The sequence below is a fragment of the Mesoplodon densirostris genome, chromosome X (assembly GCF_025265405.1).
Source record: "Mesoplodon densirostris isolate mMesDen1 chromosome X, mMesDen1 primary haplotype, whole genome shotgun sequence".
Classification (NCBI taxonomy): Eukaryota; Metazoa; Chordata; class Mammalia; order Artiodactyla; family Ziphiidae; genus Mesoplodon; species Mesoplodon densirostris.
Window position 1 is genome coordinate 93,771,142 of NC_082681.1, and position 27,659 is coordinate 93,798,800.

General features: G+C 37.8%; 1 protein-coding gene across 1 annotated transcript in view; it reads left to right on the forward strand.

Annotated features, from left to right (window-relative positions):
* The window catches only part of DGKK (diacylglycerol kinase kappa), a 179,140-nt gene that overhangs the window by 86,230 nt on the left and 65,251 nt on the right, over positions 1-27,659 (forward strand). The window lies entirely within an intron of this gene.

The window sequence follows — 27,659 nt, forward strand, 5'->3', positions numbered from 1 at the left end:
TATACCCTTAAGAAACCGCCTCCTTTCCTCATTCACCATTTCCTAGGAAATTGCAATCTTTCTTAATTAATAATGGTTAATAATATTAGCACATTATTATTGCCACTATGTATTGAGTGTTTTATATACATGATCTCATTAAATCCTTGCAACAACCCTAAACCAGGCCTCGTTGTTCCCACTTACAGAAGAGAGGAAAATGAGGTTCAGAAAAGTGAAGTGATTTGCTCAAGGTCATGAAGCCAGTAAGGAAAAGAGTCTTGATTCATACATAATTGTGTAAAAACTGTGCTCTTAACTACAACATTACCATGCCTTTAAACCAGCAGTTCTCAACTGGGGGTATATTCCCCCACCCACAGGACACATATGACAATGTCTGGAGATATTTTTTTTATCTAATGATATTCTGATGGAATTTTTTTATTTATCAAGGTATAGTTGATTTACAATATTATGTAAGTTTTAGGTGTACAACATAGTGATTCACTATTTTTAAAGATTATACTCTATTTATATATATTATAAAATATTGGCTATATTCCCTGTGCTGTACTGTATATCCTTGTAGCTTATTTATTTTATGCATAATAATTTGTACCTTTTAATCCCCTACCCCTATCTTATACCTCCCCCAAACTAGTAAATACTAGTTTGTTCTCTATACCTGTGAGTATATTTTTTTGTTATATTAACTAGTTTTCTTTTTTTATTATTAGTTTCTGCTTTATAACAAAGTGAATCAGTCATACATATACATCTGTTCCCACATCCCTTCCCTCTTGCGTCTCCCTCCCTCCCACCCCTCCAGGTGGTCACAAAGCACCAAGCTGATCTCCCTGTGCTATTAACTAGTTTTCTTGTTTTTTAGATTCCATATATAAGTGATAACATACAGTATTTGTCTTTCTCTGTCTGACTTATTTCTCTTAGGATAATACCCTCCAGATCCATCCATGTTGTTGCAGATGGCAAATTTTCACTCTTATTTATGGCTGAATAGTATTCCATTGTGTGTGTGTGTGTGTGTATGTGTGTGTGTGTATATATGACACTTGTTCTTTATTCATTCATCTGCTGATAGACACTAAGGTTGCTTCCATATCTTCACTATTACGAAGAATGCTGCTATGAACATTGGGGTGCATGTATCTTTTTGAATTAGTGTTATCATTTTCTTCAGATGTATACCCGGAAGCAGAATTGCTGGATCATATGGTAGTTCTATTTTTAGTTTTCTGAGGAAGGTCCATACTGTTCTTCCTAGTGGCTGCACTACTTTACATTCCCAAAAACAGTGTAGGAGGGTTCACTTTTCTCTACATCCTCTCCAGGATTTATTATTTGTAGATATTTTGGTGATGGCCATTCTGACTGGTGTGAGGTGATGCCTCGTTGTAGTTTTCATGTGCATTTCCCTGATTATTAGCAATGTTGAGCATCTTTTCATGTTCCTGTTGGCATTCTGTATGTCTCCTTCAGAAAAAAGATGTATATTTAGGCCTTCTGCCCATTAAAAATTTTTTTTTCATTTTATGTTGGAGCATGATTGATTAACAGTGCTGTGTTAGTTTCAGGGGTACAGCAAAGTGGTTCAGTTATTCATATAGATGTATCTATTCTTTTTTGAATTCTTTTCCCATTTAGGTTATTACAGAATATTGAGCAGCATTCCTTGTGCTATACAGTGGGTCCTTTTTGGTTATCTATTTCAAATATAGCAGTGTGTACATGTCAATCCCAAACTCCCAGTATATCTCTCCCCCCGACCCTTCCCCACTGGTAACCATAAGTTTGTCCTCTAAGTCTGTGAATCTATTTCTTTTTTGTAAACAAATTCATTTGTATCATTTTTTTATTCCATATATAAGAGATATCATATGATATTTGTATTCCTCTGTCTGATTTACTTCACTTAGTATGATAATCTCCGGGTCCATCCATGTTGCCACAAATGGCATTATTTCATTCTTTTTAATGGCTCAGTAATATTCCACTGTATATATGTACCACATCTTCCTTATCCATTCATCTGTCGATGGATATTTAGGTTGCTTCCACGTCTTGGCTATTGTAAACAGCACTGGAATGAACATTGGGGTGCATGTATCCTTTTGAACAATGTTTTTCTACAGATATATGCCCAGGAGCGGGATTGCAGGATTATAGGTTTGCTCTATTTTTAGTTTTTTAAGGCACATCCATACTGTTCTCCATAGTGGCTGTATCAATTTACATTCCCACCAACAGTACAAGAGGGCTCCCTTTTCTCCACACCCTCTCCAGCATTTATTGTTTGTAGATTTTTTGATGATGGCCATTCTGACTGGTGTGAGGTGATACCTCATTGGAGTTTTGATTTGCATTTCTCTAATGATTAGTGATGTTGAGCATTCTTTCATGTATTTGTTGGCAATCTGTATATCTTCTTTGGAAAAATGTCTTTTTAAGTTTTCTGCCAATTTTTGGATTGAGTTGTTTGTTTTTTTTTTGATATTGAGCTGCATGAGCTGCTTGTAAATTTTGGAAATTAATCCTTTGTCAGTTGCTTCTTTTGCAAATATTTTCTTCCATTCTGAGGGTTGTCCTTTCATCTTGTTTATGGTTTCCATTGCTGTGCAAAAGCTTTTAAGTTTCAATACATCCCATTTGTTTAATTTTGTTTTTATTTCCATTTCTCTAGGAGGTGGGTCAAAAAAGATCCTGCTATGATGTATGTCACAGAGTGTTCTGCCTATGTTTTCCTCTAAGAGTTTGATAGTGTCTGGCCTTACATTTAGGTCTATAATCCATTTTGAGTTTATTTTTGTGTATGGTGTTAGGGAGTGTTCTCATTTCATTCTTTTCCATGTAGCTGTCCAGTTTTCCCAGCACCACTTATTGAAGAGGCTGTCTTTTCTCCATTGTATATTCTTGCCTCCTTTATGAAAGATAAGGTGACCATATGTGTGTGGGTTTATCTCTGGGCTTTCTATCCTGTTCCATTGATCTATATTTCTGTTTTTGTGCCAGTACCATACTGTCTTGTTTACTGTAGCTTTGTAGTATAATCCGAAGTCAGGCAGCCTGATTCCTCCAGCTCCATTTTTCTTTCTCAAGATTGCTTTGGGGCTTCCCTGGTGGTGCAGTGGTTGGGAGTCCGCCTGCCGAGGCAGGGGACACGGGTTCGTGCCCTGGTCCGAGAAGATCCCACATGCCGTGGAGCAGCTGGGCCTGTGAGCCATGGCCGCTGAGCCTGCGCGTCCGGAGCCTGTGCTCTGCAACGGGAGAGGCCACAACAGTGAGAGGTCTGCATACCGCAAAAAAAAAAAAAAAAAAAAAAAAAAAAAAAAAGATTGCTTTGGCTATTCGGAGTCTTATATGTTTCCATACAAATTGTAAAATTTTTTTTTCTACTTCTGTGAAAAATGCCACTGGTAGTTTGATAGAGATTGCATTGAATCTGTAGATTGCTTTGGGTAGTAGAGTCATTTTCACATGTTGATTCTTCCAATCCAGGAACATGGTATATCTCTCCACCTGTTTGTTCATCTTTAATTTCTTTCATCAGTGTCTTATAATTTTCTGCATACAGGCCTTTGGTCTCCTTAGGTAGTTTTATTCCTAGGTGTTTTATTCTTTTTGTTGCAATGGTAAATGAGAGGGTTTCCTTAATTTCTCTTTCAGACTTTTTACCATTAGTGTATAGGAATGCCAGAGATTTCTGTGCATTATTATGTATCCTGCTACTCTACCAAATTCATTGATTAGCTCTAGTAGTTTTCTGGTAGCATCTTTAGGATTCTCTAGCTAGTAGCATGTCATCTGCAAACAGTGACTGTTTTATTTCTTCTTTTCCGATTTGGATTCCTTTTATTTCTTTTTCTTCTCTGATTGCCGTGGCTAAAATGTCCAAAACTATGTTGAATACTAGTGATGACAGTGGGCAACCTTATCTTGTTTCTGATCTTAGTGGAAATGGTTTCAGTTTTTCACCATTGAGAATGATGTTGGCTGTGGGTTTCTTATATATGGCCTTTATTATGTTGAGGTTAGTTCCCTCTATGCCTACTTTCTGTAGAATTTTTATCATAAATGGGTGTTGAATTTTGTCAAAAGATTTTCTGCATATACTGAGATGACCTTATGGTTTTTAGCCTTCAATTTGTTAATGTGGTGTATCACATTGGTTGATTTGCATATATTCAAGAATCCTTGCATTACTGGGATAAACCCCACTTGATCATGGTGTATGATCCTTTTAATGTGCTGTTCGATTCTGTTTGCTAGTATTTGGTTGAGGATTTTTGCTTCGATATTCATCACTAATATTGGCCTGTAGTTTTATTTTTGTGACATCTTTGGTTTTGGTATCAGGGTGATGGTGGCCTCATAGAATGAGTTTGGAAGTGTTCCTCCTTCTGCTATATTTTGGAAGAGTTTAAGAAGGAAAGGTGTGAGCTCTTCTCTAAATGTTTGATAGAATTCACCTATGAAGCCATCTAGGCCTTTTGTTTGTTGGAAGAATTTAATCACTGTTTCAATTTCAGTGTTTGTGATTGGTCTGTTTATATTTTCTGTTTCTTCCTGGTTCAGTCTCAGAAGCTTCTGCTTTTCTAAGAATTTGTCCATTTCTTACAGGTTGTCCATTTTATTGGCATAGAGTTGCTTGTAGTAATCTCTCATGATCGTTTGCATTTCTGCAGTATCAGTTGTTACTTCCCCTTTTGCATTTCTAATTCTATTCATTTGAGTCTCCTTCCTTTTTTTCTTAATGAGTCTGGCTAATGGTTAATCAATTTTGTTTATCTTCTCAGAAAAAAACAGCTTTTAGTTTTAATGATCTTTGCTACTGTTTCCTTCATTTTTTTTCATTGATTTCTGATCTGATCTTTATGATTTCTTTCCTTCTGCTAACTTTGGTTTTTTTTTGTTCTTCTTTCTCTAATTGCTTTAGGTGTAAGGTTTGGTTGTTTATTTGAGATGTTTCTTGTTTCTTGAGGTAGTACTGTATTGCTATAGACTTCCCTCTTAGAACTTCTTTTGCTGTATCCCATAGGTTTTGGGTCATTGTGTTTTCATTGTCATTTGTTTCTAGGTATTTTTTGATTTCCTCTTTGATTTCTTCAGTGATCTCTTTGTTATTTATTAGTGTATTTTTTAGCCTCCATGAGTTTGTATTTTTAACAGTTTTCTTCCTGTAATTGATATCTAGTCGCATAGCCTTGTGGTCAGTAAAGACACTTGATATGATTTCAATTTTCTTGAATTTAACAAGGCTTGGTTTGTGACCCAAGATATGATATATCCTGGAGAATGTTCCATGAGCACTTGAGAAGAAATGGTATCCTGTTGTTTTTGGATGGAATGTCCTATAAATATCAATTAAGTCCATCTTGTTTAATGTGTCATTTAAAGCTTGTGTTTCCTTATTTATTTTCCTTTTGGATGATCTGTCCATTGGTGAAAGTGGGGTGTTAAAGTCTCCTACAATTATTGTGTTACTGATGATTTCCCCTTTTATGGCTGTTAGCAATTGCCTTATATATTGAGGTGGTCCTATGTTGGGTGCATAAATATATACAATTTTTATATCCTCTTCTTGGATTGATCCCTTGATCATTATGTAGTATCCTTCTTTTCTCTTGTAATAGTCTTTATTTCAAAGTCTATCTTGTCTGATATGAGAATTGCTACCCCAGCTTTCTTTTGATTTCCATTTGCATGGAATGTATTTTTCCATCCCCTCACTTTCAGTCTGTATCTATCCCTAGGTCTGAAGTGGGTCTCTTGTAGACAGCCTATATACGGGTCTTGTTTTTGTATCCATTCAGCTTGTCTGTGTCTTTTGGTTGGAGCATTTAATCCATTTACATTTAAGGTAGTTATCAATATATATGTTCCTATTACCATTTTCTTAATTGTTTTTGGTTTGTTTTTGTAGGTCTTTTCCTTCTCTTGTGTTTCCTGCCTAGAGGAGTTCCCTTAGCATTTGTTGGAGAGCTGGCTTGGTGGTGCTGAATTCTCTTAGCTTTTGCTAGCCTGTAAAATTTTTTTCCATTGAATCTGAATGAGATCCTTGCTGGGTAGAGTAATCTTGGCTGTATATTTTTCCCTTTCATCACTTTAAATATGTCCTGCCGCTCCCTTCTGGCTTGCAGTTTCTCCTGAAAGATCAGCTGTTAACCTTATGGTGATTCCCTTGTATGTTATTTATTGCTTTTCCCTTGCTGCTTTTAATACTTTTTCTTTGAATTTAATTTTTGATAGTTTGATTAATATGTGTCTTGCCATGTTTCTCCTTGGATTTATCCTGTGTGGGACTCTCTGCTCTTCCTGGACTTGCTTGACTATTTCCTTTCCCATGTTAGGGAAGTTTTCAACTATAATCTCCTCAAATATTTTCTCAGAACCTTTCTTGTTCTCTTCTTCTTCTTGGACCCCTATAATTCGAAGGTTTTGTGTTTAACATTATCCCAGAGGTCTCTGATACTGTCCTCAATTCTTTTCGTTCTTTTTTCTTTATTCTGCTCTGTGGCAATTATTTCCACTATTTTATCTTCCTGGCCACTTGTCCATTCTTCTGCCTCAGTTATTCTGCTATTGGTTACTTCTAAAGAATTTTTAATTTCATGTATTGTGTTGTTAATACCTGTTTGTTTGCTGTTTAGTTCGTCTAGGTCCTTGTTAAACATTTCTTGTGTTTTCTCCATTCTATTTCCAAGATTTTGGATCATCTTTACTATCATTACTCTGAATTCTTTTTCAGGTAGACTGCCTATTTCCTCCTCATTTGTTTGGTCTGCTGGGTTTTTACCTTGCTCCTTCATCTGCTTCATATTTCTCTGTCTTCTCATTTTGTTTAACTTACTTTGTTTGGCGTCTCCTTTTCGCAAGCTGTACGTTCATAGTTCCCATTGTTTTTGGTGTCTGCCCCCAGTGGTTGAGCTTTGTTCAGTGGCTTCTGTAGGCTTCCTGGTGGAGGGGACTGGTGCCTGTATTCTGGTGGATGAGGCTGGATCTTGTCTTCCTGGTGGGCAGGACTGCATCTGGTGGTGTGTTTTGGGGTGTCTGTGAACTTAGTATGATTTTAGGCAGACTCTCTGCTAGTGGCTGGGGTTGTGTTCCTGTCTTGCTAGTTTTTCTTTTGTTTTTTTGTTTTTTTTACATTTTTTAACATCTTATTGGAGTACAATTATTTTACAGTGGTGTGTTAATTTCTGCTTTATAACAAAGTGAATTTGCTATACATATACATATATCCTCATATGTCTTCCCTCTTGCATCTCTCTCCCTCCCACCCACCCATCCCACCCCTCTAGGTGGTCACAAAGCACCGAGCTGATCTCCTTGTGCTATGCGGCTGCTTCCCACTAGCTATCGGTTTTACATTTGGTAGTGTATATGTGTCCATGCCACTCTCTCACTTTATCCCAGCTTACCCTTCTTCCTCCCTGTGTCCTCAAGTCCATTCTCTAGTAGGTCTGCGTCTTTATTCCCGTCCTGCCCCAGGTTCTTCATGACCTTTTTTGTGTTTGTTTTTTAGATTCCATATATATGTGTTAGCATACTGTGTTTGTTTTTCTGTTTCTGACTTACTTCACTCTGTATGACAGAGTCTAGGTCCATCCACCTCACTACAAATAACTCAATTTCGTTTCTTTTTATGGCTGAGTAATATTCCATTGTATATATGTGCCACATCTTCTTTATCATGTCTTGCTTGTTGTTTGGCATGGCATGTCCAGCACAGGAGCTTGCTGGCCATTCGGTGGAGCTGGGTCTTCGTGTTGAGACAGAGATCTCTGGGAGAGCTCTCGCCAATTGATATTATGTGAGGCTGAGAGGTCTCTGGTGGTCCAATATCCTGAACTCAACTCTCCCACCTCAGAGGTCCTGGCCTGACACCAGTCTGGAGCACCAAGACCCTCTCAGCCACATGGCCCAGATGAACAGGGAGAAAAAAAAGAAAGAAAAAATATAAATTTAAAAATTAAAGAATTTTAAAATAAAATAATAATAATAATGGAGAGAGCAATTCAACCAATAAACAAATCCACCAGTGATAACAAGCACTAAACATTAAGATAAGATAAACATAAAAATTAGAAACAAATCAGTCACAGACCGCAAACCTCAAGTCTACAGTTGCTCCCAGAGTCCACTGCCTCAGTTTTGGGATGCTTCATTGTCTGTTCACGTATTCCACAGATGTAGGGTATATCAAGTTTATTGTGGGGATTTAATCCACTGCTCCTGAGGCTGCACGGAGAAATTTCCCTTTCTCTTCTTTATTTGCACAGCTCCTGGGGTTCAGCTTTGGTTTTGGCCCCATCTCTGCATGTAGGTAGCCCTCAGGCATCTGTTCCTGTCCAGACAGGATGGGGTTAAAGCAGCAGCTATTTAGGGAGCCCTGGCTCACTCAGGCCATGGGGAGGGAGGGGTACAGTAGGTTATAATTGGAATGTGGGTCGACCCTGTGGTCGCAGAGGCCAGCTTGTTGTTGCAACAGCCTGAGGTGCACCATGTGTTCTCCCGGAGATGTTGTCCCTGGATCATGGGACCCTGGCAGTGGCGTGCTGCACAGGCTCCTGGGGGCGGAGTGTGGATAGTGATCTGTGCTTGCACACAGGTTTCTTGGTGGCTGCAGCAGCAGCATTAGCATTTCATGCCCGTCTCTGGGGTCCGAGCTGATAGCCGAGGCTTGCACCCATCTCTGAAGCTCATTTAGGTGGTGCTTTGAATCCCCTCTCCTCACACAAACTGAAACAATTGTCTCTTCCCTCTTAGGCAGTTCCAGACTTTTTCCCGGACTCCCTCCCGGCTAGCTGTGGTGCACTAGCACCCTTCAGACTGTCCAACCCCAGTCCTCTCACTGGGCTCTGACCACCAAAGCCCGAGCCTCAGCTCCCAGCCCCCACCTGCCCCAGCGGGTGAGCAGACAAGCCTCTCAGGCTGCTGACTGCTGGTCGGCACCTATCCTCTGTGAGGGGATCTCTCTGCTTTGCCCTCCACACCCCTGTTGCTGTGCTCTCCTCTCTGGCTCCAAAGCTTCTCCCCCCCACCCCACGTCTCTGCCAGTGAAGGGGCTTCTAGTGTGTGGAAACTTTTCCTCCTTCACAGCTCCCTCCCAGAGTTGCAGGTCTCGTCCCTATTTTTTGTCTCTGTTTTTTCTTTTTTCTTTTGCCCTACCCAGGTACATGGGGAGTTTCTTGCCTTTTTGGAAGTCTGAGGTCTTCTGCCAGCATTCAGTAAGTGTTCTGTAGGAGTTGTTCCACATGTAGATGTATTTTTGAGGTATTTGTGGGGAGGAAGTTGATCTCCACGTCTTACTCCTTCGCCATCTTGAAGGTCCCCCTCTGCCCATTTTTTAATCGGGTTGTTTTTTTAGTTTTTTTTTTTTTTGATATTGAGTTGTATGAGCTGTTTATATATTTTGGATATTAACCCCTTATCGGTCATATCATTTGCGAATATTTTCTCTCATTCTGTAGGGTGTCTTTTCATTTTGTTGATGTTTCCTTTGCTGTGCAAATACATTTAAGTTTAATTAGATCCCATTTGTTTATTTTTGCTTTTATTTCTTTGCCTTAGGAGCCAGAATCAAAAAAAATATTGCTATGATTTATGTCAAAGTGTGTTCTGCCTATATTCTCTTCTAGGAGTTTTATGGCTTCAGGTTTTATATTTAGGTCTATAATCCATTTTGAGTTTATTTTTGTATATGGTGTGAGAAAATGTTCCAATTTCATTCTTTTACATGTAGCTGTCCAGTTATCTCATCACCACTTATTGAAGAGACTGTCTTTTCTCCATGGTATATTCTTGCTTCCTTTTTTCTAGATTAATTGACCATAAGTGTGTGGGTATATTTTGGGGCTCTTTATTTTGTTCCATTAATCTATGTGTCTATTTTAGTTCCAGTACTAGACTGTTTTGATTACTGTTCCTTTGTAGTAAGATCTGAAGTTAGGGAGTGTGATTCTTCCAGCTTTCTACTTCTTTCTCAAGACTGTTTTGGCTATTCAGGGTCTTTTGTGGTTCCATACAAATTTTAGAATTATTTGTTCTAGTTCTGGAAAACTGCCATTGGTATTTTGATAGGGATTACATTGGATCTGTAGATTTCCTTGGGTGGTATGGTCATTTTAACAATATTAATTCTTCTAATCCATGAAAAAGGTATATCTTTCCATCTGTTTGTGTTGTTTTTCATCAGTATATATGTACAGGTCTTTTACTTCAGGTAAGTTTATTCTTAGTTATTTGATTCTTTTTGATGTGATTGTAAATGTGATTGTCTCTTTAATTTTCTATCTGATACTTCATTGTTAGTGAATAGAAATGCAACCGATTTTTGTATATTAATTTTGTATCCTGCAACTTTACTGAATTCATTGAATAGCTCTAGTAGTGTTTTGTTGGTGTCTTTAGGGTTTTCTATGTACAGTATCATGTCATCTGCAAATAGTGGCAGTTTTATTTCTTCCTTTCTAATGTGGATTCCTTCTAATTCTTTCTTTCTTTTTATCTGATTGCTGTAGCTAGGACTTCCAATACAATGTTGAATAAAAGTGGTGAGAGTGGGCTTTGTTGCCTTTTTCCTAATGTTAGGGGAAATGCTTTCAGTTTTTCACTACTGTTGAGTATGATGTTAGCTGTGGGATTATCATATATATCCTTTATTATGTTAAGATATGTTCCTTCCATACACACTTTCTGGAGAGTTTTTTTTTATCACAAATGACTGTAGAATTTTGTCAAAATATTTTTCTGCATCTATTAAGATGATCATATGTTTTTTAGTCTTCAATTTGTTACCGTGATATATCACCTTGATTTGTGGATATTGAACCATCCTTGCATCCCTGGGATAAATAACACTTGATCATGCTGTATGATCTTTTTAATACATTGTTGGATTCTAATATTTTGTTGAAGATTTTTGGATCTATGCAAATCAGTGATATTGGCCTTTAATTTTCTTTTTTGTGTGATATATTTGTCTGGCTTTGGTATCAGTGTGATACTGGCCTCATAGAATGAGTTCAGAAGTGTTCCTTCCTCTGCAATTTTTGGAAGAGTTTGAGATAGGTGTTAACTCTTCTTTAATGTTAGGTAGGATTCACCTGTGAAGCTATCTGGTCCTGGACTTTTGTTGGGAGTTGTTTTATTACTGATTCAATTACATTACTGGTAATTGATCTGTTCATATTTTCTATTTCTTCCTGGTTCAGTCTTGAGAGATGGTACATTTCTAGGAATTTGTCCATTTCTTCTACATTGTCCATTTTATTGGCATATAATTGTTTGTAGAAATCTCTTATGATCCTTTGCATTTCTGTGGTATCAATTGTAACTTCTCCTTTTTCATTTAAGATTTTATCCATTTGGGCCCTCTGTCTTATTTCTTGATGAGTCTGGCTAAGGGTTTATTGATTTGATTTATCTTTCCAAGAACTAAGCCTTAGTTTTATTAATCTTTTCTATTGCATTTTAGTCTCCATTTCATTTATTTCTGCCCTGATCTTTATGAATTTTCCTCTACTAACTTTGGGGTTTGTTTGATATTATTTTTCTACTTCCTTTAGGTGTAAGGTTAGGTTCTTTATTTGAGATTTTTCTTGTTTCATAAGGTAAGCTTATATCACTATAAAATTCCCTCTTAAAACTGCTTTTGCTGTGTCTCATATATTTCGGATTGTTGCATTTTCATTTTCATTTGTCTCCAGTTATTTTTTAATTTCCTCTTTGATTTCTTCAGTGATCTATTGGTTGTTTAGTAGCATATTGTTTAGCCTCCACATGTTTCTGTTTTTCACAGTTTTTTTTCTTGTAGTTTTCTTGTAGTTAATTTCTAGTTTCATAATGTTGTGGTCAGAAAAGATGCTTTATATGATTTCAGTTTTCTTAAATTTACCAAGGCTTATTTTGTGGCCTTGTGTGTGATCTATCCTGGAGAAAATTCCATGTACACTTGAAAATATGTGTACTCTGCTGCCTTTAGAAGTAATATATATATAGTTCCTTTTCTCTAATGTGTTATTTAAGGTTAGTGTTTGCTTATTGACTTTCTTTCTGGATGATCTATCTATTGATGTAGTGGGGTGTTAAAGTCCCCTCCTATTACTGTGTTACTGTCAGTTTCTCCCTCTATGTCTGTTAATATTTGCTTTATGCATTTAGGTGCTCCTATGTTGGGTGCATATATATTTACATTGTTATATTTTCTTGGATTGATCCCTTTATCATCGTGTAATATCTCTCTTTGTCTCTTATAATAGTTTTTGCTTTTAAGTCTTTTGTCTCATATAACTATTTCTACCCCCTCCTTTTTTTCATTTCCATTTGCATGTAATAACTTTTTCTATCCTTTAACTTTCAGTATGTGTGTCTTTATATCTGAAGTGAGTCTCTTTTAGGCAGTACATATATGGGTCTTTTTTTGTATCCATTTAGCCACTTGATGTCTTTTGATTGGAGCATTGAGTCCTTTTACACTGAAAGTAAATATTGATAAGTATGTACTTATTGCCATTTTGTTCATTGTTTCTGGTCATTTTTGTAGTACTTTTTTGTTATTTCTTCCCTTGCTCTCTTCCCTTGTGATATGATGACTATCTTTAGTATTATGTTTGGATTCTTTTGTCTTTTGTGTATGTGTATCTATTACAGATTTTTGTTTTGTGGTTACCATGAGGTTTATATATAGCTATATATATATATATATATATATATATATATATATGATTATTTTAAGTTACTGATCTCTTAATTTCAAATGAATTTTAACAACCCTGCATTTGTACCCTCTTCCCCATTGATTTACTGTTTTTGACATCATATTTTATATCTAATTGTTTTGTGTAACCCTTAACTGTTTATTGTAGATATAGATGATTTTACTCCTCTTGTTTTTTAACCTTCCTACTAACTTTCTGTGTGGTTGATTTTCTACCTTTACTATATATTTGTCTTTACCAATGAGCTATTTCTTTTTGTAATTTACATGTTTCTAGTTGTGGCCTTCTCTTTTCCACTTAGAGAAGTCCCTTTGACATTTCTTGTTAGACATGTTCGGTGGTGCTGAAATCTAGCTTTTGCTTATCTGTATAGCTTTTGATCTCTCCATCATATTTGAATGAGAGCCCTGCCAGGTAGAGTATTCTTAGTTGTAGGTTTTTCCCTTTCATCACTTTAAATATATCATGCCACTCCCTTCTAGCTTGCAGAGTTTCTGCTGCAAAGTCAGCTGATAGACTTATGGGAGTTCCTTTGTATGTAATTTGTTGATTTTCCCTTACTGCTTTTAATATTCTCTATCTTTAATTTTGCCATTTTAATTACAATGTGTCTTGGTGTGTTCCTCTTTGGTTTAATCCTGTATGGGGCTCTCTGCACTTCCTGGACTTGGATGTCTGTTTCCTTTACCAAGTTAGGAAAGTTTTCAGCTATTATGTCTTCAATTATGTTCTCAGTGCCTTTCTCTCTCTCTTCTCCTTCTGGGTCCACTATAATGTGAACATTAGTGCTCTTGATGATTTCCCAGAGGTCTCTTAAACTGTCCTCATTTCTTTTCATTCTTTTTTTCTTTTTCTGTTCAGCATCAGTGGTTTCCACTACTCTGTCTTCCAGCTTTCTGATCCATTCCTCTGCATCATTTAGTCTACAGTCGATTCTTTCTAGTGTATTTTTATTTCAGTTATTGTATTCTTCATCTCTTTTTTGTTGTTCTTTATATTTTCCAACTCTTTGTTAAAAACTTCTAACTTCTCACTCTGTGCATCCATTCTTCTCCCAAGTCCTTTGATCATCTTTATGATCACTACCCTGAACTCATTCTCAGGTAGATTGCCTGTCTCCATTTCCTTTAGTTTTTCTTCTGGGGTTTTATCTTGTTCCTTCATTTGGAACCTGTTCCTCTGTCACCTCATTTTGCCTAAGCTGCTGTTTGTAGTTTTATATATTTGATAGGTTGGTTAAGTTCTCTGACCTTGAAAAAGTAGCCTTTTGTAAGAGACATCCTATGCCTCCCAGGAGCACAATGCCCTCTTGCTAAATGCTCTCAGGATGCCCCCTATCTGGGCTGCATGGATCCTTCTGTTGTGGTGGGCTGACTACTGTGGGTGGTCTGGTAGGCATGGCTGACCCTCAGTCCAGTTGGTTTCCACGTCTTGCCTTGTGTGGATGCTGCCAACTGTGGGTTGACAGGGCCAAGTCACTAGGCAGCTGTCTGTGGAACACCAGGGTGCCCTGGGACTAGTGGTGGCTCACTGGTGGTCAGAGTCAGGGTCCAAGAGATCCTGGGGCTGGTGCTAGCCCTCTGGTGGTTGAAGCCAGGTCCTCTGGCTAGTGGCAGCCCACTGGCAGGAAGAGCCTAGTCCTGAGGTCTGGCTACAGGGTCCTGGGGTCCCAGAGCTTGTGTTGGCCTGCTGGTGAGCAGGACCATGGTCCCACTGGTCCTGTGGCTGGTGCTGGCCTACTGTTGGGTAGGCTGAGTCTGCAGGCTGTGGAGCTACAGTTTTCATGTCATCATGGTGTCTGTCCACTGATACGTGAAGGTGGTCCTGAGGCTAGAGCAGGCTTGCTGTTGAGTGGGGCCAAGCATTCTGGAGCTGGTGCCTGCCAACTGGTGGGTAGGGCTAGATCCCAGGTCTCTGGCTGCAGGGCTCTGGGTTTCCCTGGTCTAGTACCTTCACACTTGTGTGTGGGGACAGGTCCTGGGCCCTCTGGTGGGCAGGGCCATGTCCAGGGGTAGCTGTGGGCATAGAGGATCTTAAGGCAGTACGTCTACTGTTGGGTAGGGCTTGGCCTGACGCATTCTGATACTGATGCTTACAGGCTGTTAGGTGGGGGTGGGGCTGGGTCCTGAGGTTAGTAAGATGGAGGGATTATCCCAAAATGGCACTTGCTAGCTCCAGTGTCCACCTGGTAGAGCAAGGTCCCCAAAATGGCTGCCACCATTGTCTGTGTCTCCAGGATGAGCTCCAGTGGCTGCCTGCCTCTCCAGGAGACTCTCCAAGATCAACATTTAGGTCTGACCCAGGCTCCTTTCAAATTACTGCTTCTGCCCTGGGTCCTGGAGTATGTGAGATTTTGTGTGTACCCTTTAAGAATGGAGTCTCTATTTCCCACAGCACTCTGGGACTCCTGAAAGTAAGCCCTGCTGACCTTCAAAGACAAACATTCTGGGGGCTCATCTTCCCAGTGTAGGACCCCCAGGCTGGGGAGCCTGATATGGGGCTCAGACCCTTCTCTTCTTGGGGAGAACCTCTACAATTGTAATTCCTGTGTGTGCATTGCCCACCCAGGGGTATGGGACTTGACTATACCACAACTCCACCCTTCCTACCCATCTTGTTGTGGTTCCTTCTTTATAGCTTTAGTTTTAGAAGATCATTTCTGGTAAGTTCCAGTCTTTTTCATGGATGGTTGTTCTGTAAATAGTTGTAATTTTGGTGTGCCAGTGAGAGGAGGTGAGCTCAGGGTCTTTCTACTCTGCCATCTTGACTGATCTCCCTGTCTAGAGACATTTTTTATTGTTACAGCTCAGGGGAAATAGGTGTGCTGCATACTTCTAGTGAGTAGAGGCATGGGATTTTGCTAAACTTCCTACAATACACAGGACAACACAAAGAACTTATTTGGCCCAAAATATCAATAGTGACAATGTTGAGAAACACTGATCCAGACTTTCTAACCTTTTAGATGCTTCCGTAAAACTGATCATTCTAGACAAGAAGAAATGAAAGTAATAGCTGCTTCTTAAAAGATTCTGGTTCCCTCTGCCTTGCTTCAGCCAGTGGGTATCATCTTTGTGCTCTCCTTCTGATTTTCCCTAGCTCACCATTATCTCCTGGAAAGAAGCTTGAACCTTCATCAAGTACCCTGATTTTTACATCTGCCCCCAGGGGACACCTCTAGATCACCTGGATGTGATGGCCAGCAGGGCTTATGTTCACGGGTCTCAAAGAATTGTAGCAAATGAAGAAAGAGTTCTTACAGCTACCACCCCCAAGGCACGGCAAGAACCAACAGTCTGAGGAGCCCAATCTTCTAACAAAAGGGGCCTATTAGCTTATCTTCATTGTTGCAGCCTGAGGAGCAGGCTTTTAATTAAAAAAAACATCTAAGGGCCAACTCTAATCCTTTCCAGAGACCTCAGGAGGCAGGTGCTATTCTTTCTGCCGTGATTCAGAATGCTAGTATCTCCTGGAGGGGAGCTGTTACACAATTCTTGTGCCCTGGTGTTCTGTGGCTGCTGCTTTGGGCATACCCTTTGATCCCCTGGCTCTGGTGGCCAGTGGAGCTTGCATTTTTGTGTCCCATGGGACTATAAAAGAGAGGGAGAGAGAGTTCTTGGCCAACCACCACCCCAAGGGCACAGCACTGGCAGCAGGCTGAAACACAACCCATCTTTCTGTGAAAGAGGCCTGTTTACTTGTCCTGGAGCTTTGGCCTGAAGGGCAGGCCTCTGGTTTCACACATATCTAAGATGCTCTCTGAGGATGTTGGATGCCATAATTGTGCTCTCCCTCTGACCTACAACAGGTCATGAACATCTACTGGAAAGGAGCATGTACACTCATCTGGAACCCCAGTTTTTGCAACTGCCACACAAGTGACACTTCTATATCACCCATCTCTGGTGATCAGTGGAACTTATGCATTCAATCCCACAGAACTATATATATTGGCATACTCTAAAAGCTGTGGCCTGAGGGTCCAGCTGCCAATTAACCTGAATCTAGGTACTGATTGAGATCCTCCCCTTTGGGACACTGAGGTTAGGACACCCCTAACTACTGGGAGCCACTAAAAATAAAATAGGCTGCTTGGAAAATCACAAAACCTTGAGAAACAACCAAGAGCTAGGGAAGGGTTGAACGATAAGTTTCATCCCCTATGAGGCCACTCCCTCAAGAATGGGAGAGGTAGCTGTTTTATCTAATGCTAAAAACCAACACAGAAAGTCAAGGAAAATGAAGAAACAGATGAATATGTTCTAAATGAAATAAGAATATAAAACCTCAGAAAAATTCCTTAATGAAACAGAGATAAGCAATTTACCTAATAAAGAGTTCAAAATAGTGGTCCTAAAGATGCTCACCATGCTGAGGAAAAGAATGGATGAACACAGTGAGAACTTCAACAGACAGAAGTTATAAGAAAGTACCAAATGTAAGTCACAAAGCTGAAGAATACAATAACTAAAGTGAAAAATATGCTAGAGGGTTTTATCAGCAAACTAGATGAAGCAATAGAAAAGATCAGAGAACTCAAAGACAGGGAAATGGAACTCATCCAAATCAGAGCAGCAAAAAGAAAAAAGACTGACAAAAAGTGAAGATAACTCAAAGGATTTATGGGACAACATCAGGTGGACAAACATTCACATTATAGGGGTCACAGAAAGAAAACAGAGAGGGAAAGTGACAGAAAACTTATTTGCAGAAATGATAGCTGAAAACTTCCCTAACCTGGGGAAGGAAACAGACCTCTAGATCCAGTTAACCCAGAGAGTTCCAAATAAGAGGAATGCAAAGAGACCCACACCAAGATACATTGTAATTAAAATGTCAAAAGTTAAAGACAGGGGCTTCCCTGGTGGCACAGTTGTTGAGAGTCTGCCTGCTGATGCAGGGGACACGGGTTCGTGCCCTGGTCCGAGAAGATCCCAAATGCCACGGAGTGGCTGGGCCCATGAGCCATGGCCACTGAGCCTGTGCGTCCAGAGCCTGTGCTCTGCAATGGAAGAGGCCACAACAGTGAGAGGCCCGCATACCACAAAAAAATGAAAAAGTTAAAGACAAAGAGAGAATTATAAAAACAGCAAGAGAAAAACAATTTGTTACATACAAGGGACCACCTATAAAACTATCAGCAGATATTTCGGCACAAAGTTTGAAGGCCAGAAGGGAATAGCACAATATATTCAAAGTGCCAAAAGAAAAAATTTTCCAACTCTACCAGACAAAGCTGTCCTTCGGAATTGAAAAAGAGATAAAGTTTTCCAGACAAGCAAAAATCAAAGGAGTTCGTCACCACTGGACTGGCATTACAAGAAATATTAAAGGGACATCTTTAAGTTGAAATGAAAGGGCACTAACATGAAAACATAAGAAAGTATAAAACATTGGTAAAGGTAAATATATAGTAAAACTCAGAATAATCAACTGTTGTAAAGGGAGTGCATTAATCACATAAAACTAGACAAAAGCAGTAAAAATAGCCATAACTACAAATAAAAAGAGGTAAATTGTGGAATCAAAAGCATAAAAAGTTGTAGGGGGAGAATAAAAATGTGGAGCTTTAGAAGGCATTCAAACTTAAGTGGTTATCAACACAAAATAGACTTATAAATATAAATTCTTATGTGTAAACCTCATGGTAACCACAAAGCAAAAACCTATAGTAGATACACAAAAGATAAAAAGAAAGGAATCTAAGCATACCACTAGAGAAAATTATCAAATCACAAAGGAAGAGAGCAAGGAAAGAAGAATGGAACAGAGGAAATACAAAACAGCCAGCAAACAATTAACAAAATAGAAATAAGCACACACCTATCAATAATTACTTTAAATGTAAGTGGCCTAAATTCTCCAATCAAGAGACATAGAGTGGCTGAATTGATAGAAAAACAAGACCCATCTCTATGCTCCCCACAAGAAACTCACTTTGGATATAAGGTAACACAGGGACTAAGGGAAAGGATGAAAGGAGATACTTTGTGCAAATTTAGTCCAAAAGAAAACAAGGGCCACTATACTTATATCAGACAAAATAAACTTTAAAACAATGACTGTAATACGAGACAAAAATGGTCATCACATAATGATAAAGGGGACAATCCAACAAAAGAATATAATATTTATAAATATTTATGCACCCAACATAAGAGCACTTAAATTTTAAAGTAATTATTAACAGACTTAAAGGGAGAAATAGACAACAAAATATTAAGAATAGGGGACTTTAATATCCCATTTTCATTAATGGATAAACCATCCAGAAAGAAACTCAATAAGGAAACTTTGGCTTTAACTGATATGTTATATCAGATGGACTTAACAGCTATATATAGAACATTTCATCCAAAAGCAGAAGAATACACATTCTTCTCAAGCACACATTGAACATTTTCCAGGATAGGTTACATGTTAGGCCACAAACAAGTCCTGATACATTTTAAAAGATTGAAATCATATCATTTTTTCTGACCACAATAGTATGAAACTACAAACTAATTACAGGAAGAAAACTGGAAAATTCACAAATATGTAGAGATTAAACAACATGCTACTGAACAACCAATGGGTCAATGAATAAATCAGAAAGATAAAAACAACCTTGAAACAAATGAAAATGGAAAAACAACATACTAAAACATATGGCATGCAACAAAAGCAGTTGTAAGAGGAAAGCTCATAGTGATAAATACCTACTTCAAGAAAGAAGAAGTTTTTCAAATAAACAACTTAACTTTATACCTCAAGGAACTAGAAAAAATAAAATAAGAAGCCTAAAGTTGATAGACAGAAGGAAATAACAAAGATCAGGGTTGAAATAAATGCAACAGAGACTAAAGAGAAAACAGAAAAGATCAGTGAAACTAAAACAAACAGAATTAACAAATTGTTAGCTAGACATACCAAGAAAAGAAGAAAGAGGATTCAAATAAATAAAATCAGAACTGAAAGAGGAGACATTGCAACCGATACCAAAGAAATAAAGGATCATAAAAGATTACTATGAACTACTTCTCAACCAATTGGAAACCTAAGAGATGGACAAATTCCTAAAAACATACAACCTACCAAGACTCAATCATAAAGAAATAGAAAACCTGAACAGACCGGTTACAAGTAAGGAGACTGAATCAGTAATAAAAAAAAAAATTCCCAACAAACAAAAGTCCAGGAACAGATGGCTTGACTGTTGAATTCTACCAAACATTAAAAGAAGAATTAATATCAATCCTTCTCAAACTCTTCCAAAAAATAAAAGAGGAAGGAACACTTCCAAACCCATTTTACATGGTCAGAATTACCCAGACACCAAAACCAGACAAGGATGCTACAAGAAAACAAAATTACGGAACAGTACCCCAGATGGACAAGTATGCAAACGTCCTCAACAGAATATTAACAAACTGAATTCAGTAGTATATTAAAAGGATCATACACCATGTTCAACTGAGCTTTATTCCAAGGATGCAAGGATGGTTCAACATCTGCACATAAAACAATGTGATACATTAATACAATGAAAGATAAGAATCACATGATCATCTCAATAGGTGTAGAAAAAACTTTTGACAAAATTCAACATTCATTTATGATAAAAACCCTAAGCAAAGTGAGTATAGAGGGAATATACCTCAACATGATAAAGGCAATATATTACAAGCTCACAGCTATCATCACACTCAGTGATGAAAAGCTGGGAATTCCCTGGCAGTCCAGTGGTTAGGTCTTGGCATTCTCACTGCCAGGCCCCTGGCTCAATCCCTGGTCGGGGGGCTAAGATCCCTCAAGCCATGTGGCACAGCCAAAAAAATGGTAAAAAGCTGAAAACTTTTCCTCTCAGATCAGGAAAAAGACAAGGATGCCCACTCTCACCACTTTTATCCAGCATAGTATTGGAAGTCCTAGCCACAGCAACTGGACAAGAAAAAGAAAGAAAAGGCATCAAAATCACAAAGGAAGAAATAAAACTGTCACTTTTTGGAGATGACATGATGTATTTTTTCCAGTTTTATTGAGATATAATTGACATACAGCACTATATAAGATTAAGCTGTACAGCATAGTGATTAGACTTACATGCATCGTGAAATGAGTGTCAAAATAAGTTTAGTGAGCATCCATCATCTCATATAGATATAAAATTAAAGAAATAGAAAGCATTGTTTTCCTCATAATGAGAGCACTTAGGATTTACCCTCTTAACAACTTTAATATATAACATACAGCAGTGTTAATTATATTTATCATGTGTACATTACATCCCTAGTACTTATTTATCTTATAACTGGAAGTTTGTACCTTTTGCCTGCCTCATCCAATTTCCCCTCCCTGACCCCCCACCTCTGGTAACTACAAGTCTGGTCTCTTTCTACTGTTTGTTTCTTTGTTGTTTGTTTTTGAAGTATAATGACCTGAACACTATGTTATTTCCTATTACACAACATAGTGATTCAATATTTCTATATACTGCAAAATGATCACCACAATATGTATAGTTAGAATGTCACTATACAAAGGTATGACATAGTTATTGACTATACTTCCCACACTGTACACTTCATACCCATGACTCATTTATTTTGTAACTGGAAGTGTGTATCTCTTAATCTCCTTCACCTATTTCTTTCCTTCACTAACCACCCCTCCTTTCTGGCATCCACCTGTTTGTTCCCTGTATCTATAACTCTGTTTCTGTTTTGTTATATTTGTTCATTTGTTTTCTTTTTTAAGATTCCCCATATAAGTGCAATCATATAGTATTTGTCTTTTGCTGTCCGACTTACTTCACTTAGCATAATACCCCCTAGGCCCATCCATGATATCACAAATGGGAAGATTTCATTCTTTTTAATGGCTGAGTAATAATCTACTGTATATCTATATCACATCTTTATCGATTCATCTTTGGATGGGCAACTTAAGTTGCTTTCATATCTTGGATATTGGAAATAATGCTGCAGTGAACATAGAGGTGCATATACCTTTTCTGATTAGTGTTTTTGTTTTCTTCAGATAAATACCCAAGAGTGGAATTGCTGGATCATATGGGAGTCTATTTTTCATATATTTTTTGGGATCTCCATAGTGTTTTCCATAGTAGCTGCACCAATGTATATTCCCACCTACACTAGGGTTTCCTTTTCTCAACATCCTCACAAACGCTTGTTATTTGTTGTCTTTTTGATAAAGGCCATAATGACAGTTGTGAGGTGATATCTCATTGTGGTTTTTACTTACATTTCCATGATGATTAGTGACGTTGAGCATCTTTTCATTTGCCTGTTGGCCATCTTCTTTGGTGAAATGTCTATTCAGGTCCTCTGCTCATTTTTTAATTAGTTTTTTTGTTTTTATGATGTTGAGTTATATGAGTTCTTTGTATATTTCAGGTATTATACCCTTATTAGATATATCATTTGCAAATATTTTCTACAATTCAGTAGGTGGTCATTTCATTTTGTTGATAGTACCCCTTGCAGTGCAAAAGCTTTGTAGTTTGATTAGGCTCCATTTGTTTACTGTTGCTTTTGTTTCCCTTGACTGAGCAGACATATGCAAAAAAACAAAATTACTAAGACCAACGTCAAAGACCTTACAGCCTATGTTTACTTCTAGAAGTTTTGTGGTTTCAGGTCTTATATCTAAGGCTTTAATCCATTTTGAATTTATTTTTATTCATGGTATGAGAGAGTAATCCAGTTTGATTCTTTTGCATGTAGCTGCCAAGGTTACCTTTACCTAACACCATTTATTGAAGAAGCTGTCTTTTCCCCACTATATATTCTTGCTTCCTCTGTCATAGATTAATTGCCAAAAAAAGTGTGCATTCATTTCTGGGCACTCTATTCTGTTTCATTGATCTATGTGTTTTTGAATCAGTACCAATGTGTTTTGATTACTGTAACTTTGTAGTACAGTTTGGAATCATGGACGGTGATACCTCCAGCTCTGTTCTTTTTTGTTTTCAAGATTATTGTGGCTATTTGAGTTCTTTTGTGTTTCCACACAAATTTTAGAATGATTTGTTCTAGTTCTGTGAAAAATTACGTTGGTATTTTGATAAAGATTGCATTGAATCTGTAGATTGCCTTGGGTTATATGGTCATTTTAAAAATATTAATTCTTCCAATCGATGGACACAGTATATCTTTCCATCTGTTTGTGTCATTTTCAATTTCTTTCATTAGTGTCTTAAAGTTTTCTGAGTAAAGGTCTTTTATATCCTTAGTCAGATTTATTCCTAGGTATTTTATTCTTTTGATGCTACTGTAAATAGGATTGTTTTCTTAATTTCTCTTTCTCATAGTTCGTTGTGAGTGTATAGAAATGAAACAGATTTCTGTATCTTAATTTCACATCCTGTAAATTTGCCAAACTCATTGATGAGTTCTAGTAGTGTTTTCATGGCAACTTTATGGTTTTCTATGTATAGTACCATGTCATCTGCAAACAGTGACAGTTGTACATCTTCCTTTCCCATTTGGATTCCTTTTATTACTTATTTTCTCTGTTTGCTGTGGATAGGACTTCCAATATCATGTTGAACAAAAGCAGCGAGAGTGGGATTCCTTGTCTTGTTCCTGGTCTCAGAGAAAATGCTTTCAGCTTTTCACATTGAGTATGATGTTAGCTGTGGGTTTGTCATATATGGCCTTTATTAGGTTGAGGTATGTTCCCTCTATTCCCACTTTCTGGAGAGTTTTATCATAAATTAATGTTGAATTTTGTCAAAAGCTTTTTAAAGCATCTATTGAGATTATCATATAATTTTTATTCTTCAGTTTAATATGGTGTATCACATTGATTTTTTTGCAGATGTTGAATCATATTTACATCCCTGGAGTAAATACCACTTGATCTTGGTGTATGGTCCTTTTAATAATGCAATATTGGGCTTCCCTGGTGGCGCAGTGGTTGAGGGTCCACCAGCCGATGCAGGGGACATGGGTTCATGCCCCGGTCCAGGAAGATCCCACATGCCATGGAGTGCCTGGGCCCCTGAGCCATGGCCGCTGAGCCTGCGCATCCAAAGCCTGTGCTCTGCAATGGGAGAGGCCACAGCAGTGAGAGGCCCACGTATGGCAAAAAACAAAACAAACAAAAAAAAAACAAAAAAAAACAAAACTCAGACAAAATTAAATAAATAGTAAATAAACTTAAAAAAATAATGCAATATTTTGTTGAGGATTTTTAAAAATTCTTTAACATCTTTATTGAGACATATTGCACATGCCACACAATTCACCCATTTAAAGTGAACATTCAGTTATTTTTAGTATATCACAGTGTTGTGCAATCATCACTGCAATCAATTTTAGAACATTTTCATCACCCCCAAAAGAAACCACGTACCCATTGGCAGTCACTCCCCAGGACCCCTCCTTGCAGACTCTGGAAACCACTAATCTACATTTTGTCTCCGGATTTGCCTATTCTGGACATTTCATATAAATGAAATCATACAATAGGGGCCTTTTTTGACTGCTGCTTTCATTTAGCTTAATGTTTTCAAGATTCATCCATGTTATAAGAATGAATGTAATACTTCATTCCTTTTTATGGCTGAATAATATTTCATTCTAAGGTTTTCAATTTCTTCTCATCCTCATCTACACATTTTGTAGTCTTTTGTTTCATTTTTCAATCAAAGTATAGTTGATTTTCAATATTGTATTAGTTTCAGGTATATAGTATAATGATTCAATTTTTTTGCAGATTATATTCCATTATAGGTTTTTACAAGACATTGGATATAATTCCCTGTGCCATACAGTAAATCCTTGTTGCTTATCTCTTTTATGTATAGTACTTTGTACCTGTTAATCCCATACTCCTAATTTTTCCCTCCCCTTCTTCCTCTCCCCTTTGATAACCCATTTGTTCTCTATGTCTGTGAGTCTGCTTCTGTTTTGTATATAGATTCATTTGTATTATTTTTTAGATTCCACATAAGAGTGATATCATATAGTATTTGTCTTTCTCTGACTTATTTCACTGAGTATAATATTCTCTAGGTCCATTCACTTTGCTGCAAATGGCAAGATTTCATTCTTTTTTATGGCTACTATTCCATCGTGTATATATATTACACCTTCTTAAGCCAATCATCTTTTGATGGGCACTTGGGTTGCTTCCATGTCTTGGCTATTGTAAATAGTGCTGCTATGGACGTTGGAGTGCATGTATCTTATCAAATTAGAGTTTTCATTTTTTCCAGATGTATACCCAGGAGAAGAAACGCTGGATCATATGGTAGTTCTAGTTTTAGTTTCTTAAGGAACCTCCATACTGTTTTCCATAGTGATTGCACCAATTTACATTCCCACTGACAGTGTAAAGTGTTCCCTTTTCTCTTAAGCCTCTCCAGCGTCTATTATTTGTAGACCTTTTGATGATAACCATTCTGACCAGTGTGAAGAGATACCTCACTGTAGTTTTGATTTGCATTTCTCTAATAATTAGTGATGTTGATCATCTTTTCTTTTGCCTCTTGGCCACCTGTATTTCTTCCTTGGAAAATGTCTATTTGGGTTTTCCGCCCATTTTTTGATTGGGTTTTTTCAATATTGAGTTGTATGGGCTGTTTGTATATATTGGATATTAACCACTTCTCAGCCACATCATTTGCAAATATTTTCTCCCATTCCATAGGTTATCTTTTAGTTTTGTTGGTGGTTTGATTAGGTCCCATTTGTTTATTTTTCCTATTATTTCTTTGGCCCTGGGAGACTGATCTAAGAAAATATTGCTATGATTTATGTCAAAGAATGTTTTGCCTATGTTCTCTTCCAGGAATTTTGTGGTGTCATGTCTTAACATTTAGGTCTTTAAACCATTTTGAGTTTATTTTTTTATATAGTTTGAGGGAATGTTCTAATTTCATTGTTTTACATGTAGCTGTCCAGTTTTCCCAAAACAAATTGTTGAAGAGACTCTCTTTTCTCCATTGTATATTCTTGCCTCCTTTGTCATAGACTAATTGACCATATGTGCATGGATTTATTTCTGGGCTCTCTATTTTGTTCCATTGATCTATGTGTCTGTTTTAGTGCCACTACTATACTCTTTTGATTGCTGTTGCTTTGTAGTAAGATCTGAAGTTAGGGATTGCCGTTCCTCAGGCTTTCCACTTCTTTCTCGATTGCTTTGGTAATTCTGGGTCTTTTGTAGTTCCATATAAATTTTAGGATTATTTGTTCTACTTCTGTGAAAAATGTCATGGGTATTTTGATAGGGATTGCTTTAAATCTGTAGATTGCTTTCGGTAGTATGGTCATTTTAGCAATATTAATTCTTCCATTGCAAGAGCAAGTGATATCTTTCCATTTCTTTGAATCATCTTTAACTTCCTGTGTCAAAATTTTATAGTTTTCATGCTATAGGTCTTTCACTTCCTTGGTTAACTCTATTCCTAGGTTTTTTTTTAAAATCGTTATTGGAGTATAATTGCTTTACAATGGTCTGTTAGTTTCTGCTTTATAACAAAGTGAATCAGTTAAACATACACATATGTTCCCATATCTCTTCCCTCTTGCGTTTCCCTCCCTCCCATCCTCCTTATCCGACCCATCTAGGTGGTCATAAAGCACCGAGCTGATCTCCCTGTGCTATGTGGCTGCTTCCCACTAGCTATCTATTTTACGTTTGGTAGTGTATATATGTCCATGCCACTCTCTCACTTTGTCACAGATTACTCTTCCCCCTCCCAATATTCTCAAGTCCACTCTCTAGTAGGTCTGTGTCTTTATTCCCGTCTTACCCCTAAGTTCTTCATGACATTTTTTTCTTAGGTTCCATATATATGTGTTAGCATATGGTATTTGTCTTTCTCTTTCTGAATTACTTCACTCTGTATGACAGACTCTAGGTCCATCCACCTCACTAAAAATAACTCAATTTCGTTTCTTTTTATGGTTGAGTAATATTCCATTGTATATATGTGCCACATCTTCTTTATCCATTCATCCGATGATGGACACTTAGGTTGTTTCCATCTCCTGGCTATTGTAAATAGAGCTGCAACGAACATTTTGGTACATGACTCTTTTTGAATTATGGTTTTCTCAGGGTATATGCCCAGTAGTGGGATTGCTGGGTTGTATGGTAGTTCTATTTTTAGTTTTTTAAGGAACCTCCATAACGTTCTCCATAGTGGCTGTACCAATTCACATTCCCACCAGCAGTGCAAGAGGGTTCCCTTTTCTCCACACCCTCTCCAGCATTTATTGTTTCTATATTTTTTGATGATGGCCATTCTGACCGGTGTGAGATGATATCTCATTGTAGTTTTTCTTTTGTTTTTTTTTTTGTTTGTTTTTACGGTACGTGGGCCTCTCACTGTTGCGGTCCCTCCCATTGCAGAGCACAGTCTCTGGACGCGCAGGCTCAGTGGCCATGACTCACAGGCCCAGCCGCTCCGCGGCATGTGGGATCTTCCTGGACCAGGGCACGAACCCGTGTCCCCTGCATCGGCAGGCGGACTCTCAACCACTGCGCCACCAGGGAAGCCCTCATTGTAGTTTGATATGCATTGCTCTAATGATTAATGATGTTGAGCATTCTTTCATGTGTTTGTTGGCAGTCTGTATATCTTCTTTGGAGAAATGTCTATTTAGGTCTTCAGCCCATTTTTGGATTGGGTTGTTTGTTTTTTTGTTATTGAGCTGCATGAGCTGCTTGTAAATTTTGGAGATTAATCCTTTGTCAGTTGCTTCATTTGCAAATATTTTCTCCCATTCTGAGGGTTGTGTTTTGGTCTTGTTTATGGTTTCCTTTGCTGTGCAAAAGCTTTGAAGTTTCATTAGGTCCCATTTGTTTATTTTTGTTTTTCTTTCCGTTTCTGTAAGAGGTGGGTCAAAAAGGATCTTGCTGTGATTTATGTTATAGAGTGTTCTGCCTATGGTTTCCTCTAAGAGTTTGATTGTTTCT